Genomic DNA, 3,671 nt, shown 5'->3' with positions numbered 1-3,671 from the left:
GGGGTGCAGGAGAGTGGGAGGGTATTGGTATTTAAGGTGGTGGAGGAGCTGCCTGGGCCTGGCGGTTACCATAGAAACGTGACGTCACAAGGCGACCTTGACGACTTTTTAATGGAGACAGAAGCGCCTGGCGAGGAGAGCAGGTTTCGCCTGCAGTTGTTTGGAAGTGAGTTGGGAGAGTGAGTTCCTGTGGTGGGCGCTGGACCGCCCCGGGGTATGGGGAAACAAAGGGATCCACACTCAAGTGGCCGCTTTCCCATTTTGGGTCTCGGTGCCCTGCTGTCTCGTAGGTAAAGCACTGGGGTCCCGCCCGGCCCCAGTGAGTGCTCCAGGGGTGTCCTGGAGCCATTTTCCTCCTAAATGCAGGAGCGCGGGAGGTGAGACAGGTAGCGACTCTCTCTGAGCCTCAGCTTTCCCCTCTGTAACATGGGGATAAGAATGTTTTCCCCACAGGACCGCTGAGAACGTTCAGTGATAGCACATGAGTAAGCCGATGGCCCTCTGGTTATTGTGGGATCATGGACGTCTTTATGAATTCTGGCCACTTTTTATTCCGTTTTCACTTAGTTGTTAAGGGATAGATGAGAAAAGGAGAAGAAAAAGTCCGTGGTGGGAAACTCGTTGTAACATCTGGTTTTTATGATCACTACCCAATGGTTTCAATGTCATTGTCATAACCCAGTGCCTAGCACGGTGCGGAGCACACAGTTACACCCGTAAACCATGGTGATTGTTGGATGTGTCTCTCCCTGTGCAGCCCTCATGCTGATCGCCTTGCTCATATCAGGTGTCTGAAGGAGACAGCTTCTGAAGATCAGTTTCCTAGTGGCTGATGAAACTACTGCAGGTTTAAGGGCAGTGGTCCTCAGGAGACCCCAACACTACACATCTTCAGTTGGATATGACGCCTGATTCAAATGAGTTCATATGTATAATAAAAGTATGTTGTGGGATATCTCTGTAAGGTTCACAAACTAGCCTAAAAGTAGCTACTTTGATCTCATGGGAAAGAGTTGGAAAGTGGGAATACATTCCATCAGCTGCTACATGCTTTTCAGTCACCCTTGAGGCCCATCTGAGAGAAGCCTTTTTTCCTTTTTTGTGCTTTAAAGCAATTGTTTGTCCAACTGGGAAGGCAGTTGGTCTTTAACATTCATTTGTAGTAAATAGAGTTAAATAAATAAATATACCTTATAAAAAATAATAATCAGTGATTCCCTTGTGTCTCTCATATCGGTATGCAAATATGCAGTAGTTAGGACTTTCTAATAATTTGACATTATAATGTAGATTGTTCTCTGCTGCAAATAGTTTTTTTTTCCCTTTTATAATGACGTTTTTTAAAAAAAACAGACAATTTCCAAGTGCTAGTTTAAAATGTCAGCCATAGAATTTATTACTTAAAAACAAGCATTTTTACTTTAGAGTTTGTCCTAACATAATAATACTCAGCCACATTCCCTGAAATAACCAATTCCTGTTAAATATAATTATGATTTCCCTGGGATGTAATATTTTTATTTCTGTACTTCAGAAAGAAATGAACATTTAGTTTACCCTAATATGTTGGGTATATTTTATTGCACATGATTATTTTGGTTATATGGAGCATGACCAATTTGATAAGATATAATGTGGATCTGTTAATACTACAAGAGCCTAATTGTAAGAATTTTTCACCTGATTTATTTAATTGCATCAGAATTATGAATATATAAATATATTTCAAATATTTTATTAAGGTATGGTCAACATGCAATATACTGTGCATATTTAAAGTATATGGTCTAAGTTTTGATATATGTATGCACCTGTGAATCTAATACTACAGTCAAGATAATAAACATATCTATCATCTCAAAAAGCTTCCTTGTGCTCTTAGGTAACTGGCCCACCAAGCTCTCCTCTGCCTCTATCTCTACTTCAACCTACCTCATTCATAGGCTTCCACTGACTTTTGTCACTATAGATGAGCTTTCCTTTCCTGTAATGTGGAACTATCCCATTATTTGGATATATAACAATTTGTTCTGTCCATTCACCTGTTAATGAATATTTGGGTTGTTTCCAATTTGGGGCTCTTGGAAATAAACCTTCTATGAACATTTGTATATAATTCTTTCCCAGGACATATATTTTCTCTTTCTATGTAAATACTTATAAGAGCAATGGCTGGGTCATATGGTTGTAAAATTAACTATGTAAGAAACTGCTAAACTTTTTTCCTGAGTAGTCAGAGCAGAGATATGAGAGTTCCACCCTCCACAACCTTGCCAGTATTTGGTATGGTCATTCTTTTTAATCTTGGATTGGACTTTCACAGACGGGTGTAGTGATTTCTCATAGTTTTCATTTATATTTTCCTAATGACTAATGATGATGAGCATCTTTTCATGAGCTTGTTTGACAGGTGTGTATCTTAGGTGAAGTATCTGTTCAAATATTTTGTCCACTTATTTATTAAAGTGTCTGTTTTCTACTGACCTCTGTGAGATTTTTAATTCTGAATAGCAGATCTGTGAATTATAAATATTTTCTCTCACTCAATCAATGGCTTGTCTTTTTATTCTCTCAACAGTGTTCTTAGAAGAATATAAGTTTTAATTTTGTGGAAATTCAGTGCATCAATTTGTTCATTTATGGTTTTGAACTTGCTTTTGATGTCATATATAAGAAATCTTTACAAAACCTAAGGTCACAAGAATTTTCTACTGTAATTTTTCTAGAGTTTTAAAATAGTTTTAGCTTTTATGTTTATGTCATTCATTCTTTTTGAGTTAACTTTTGTATGTAGTGCATTATATGGATCAAAGTTCACACTCAGATGCTGAGTCATGTCCATGGCTTTGTGACCCCAATGGACCATAGCCTGCCAGGCTCCTCTGTTCATGAGATTTCCCAGGCAAGAATATGGGAGTGGGATACCAATTTCTCCTTCAGGGAATCTTCCCTACACAGGGATCTATCCTGCATCTCTTGCATCTCCTGCATTGGCAGATGGATTCTTCACCACTAGTGCCACCTGGGAAGCCCATCGATCACAGTTTATGGTGCATATGGCTATCTACTTGTCCCAGTACCATTTGTTGAAAAGACTCCTTTTTCTGCTAAATTGCCTTTGTAGCTTTTTTGAAAATCAGTTGCCCATATATATATGGGTCTATTTCTAGAATTTTAATTTTATTCCTTTGATATACATTCCTACCTTCATCCCAATACCACAGTGCCTTGATGACTATAGATTTATGAGTTTTGAAATAAGATAGTGCTTATCCTCCAGCCTTTTGTTTTCAAAGTTGCTTTTTGTAGACTAAGCCCTTTGCATTTCAATGACTTTTTAGAATAATCTTGTCAATTTCTTTTAAAAAAATGAACACTTTGATTTTTATTGGGGTTGCAAGGAATCTATAGATCAGTTTGGGAAGAATAGACATCTTCACAATACTGAGTCCTCTGACCCAGGAGGATGACATATCCCTTGATTTATTTTCAGTTCAGTTCAGTTCAGTTGCTCAGTCGTGTCTGACTCTTTGTGACCCCATGAATCGCAGCACGCCAGGCCTCCCTGTCCATCACCAACTCCCAGAGTCAACCCAAACCCATGTCCATCGAGTCATTGATGCCATCCAACCATCTCATTCTCTGTTGTCCCCTTCTCCTTCTGCCCCCAA

The 3,671-nt window shown here is 39.0% G+C and overlaps 1 long non-coding RNA gene across 1 annotated transcript; it reads left to right on the top strand.

Moving 5' to 3' along the window:
• Positions 1 to 96: 96 nt before the first annotated feature.
• LOC113887777 lies at positions 97 to 2,547 on the top strand. Its single transcript, XR_003509821.1, has 2 exons — positions 97 to 166; positions 758 to 2,547. It is a non-coding gene; the product is annotated as an uncharacterized LOC113887777 (long non-coding RNA).
• Positions 2,548 to 3,671: the final 1,124 nt, after the last annotated feature.

Source organism: Bos indicus x Bos taurus, chromosome X, assembly GCF_003369695.1.
Source record: "Bos indicus x Bos taurus breed Angus x Brahman F1 hybrid chromosome X, Bos_hybrid_MaternalHap_v2.0, whole genome shotgun sequence".
Lineage (NCBI taxonomy): Eukaryota > Metazoa > Chordata > Mammalia > Artiodactyla > Bovidae > Bos > Bos indicus x Bos taurus.
The sequence above is the reverse complement of the archived record's forward strand: the minus strand, read 5'-3'. Positions and strand labels throughout refer to the sequence as shown.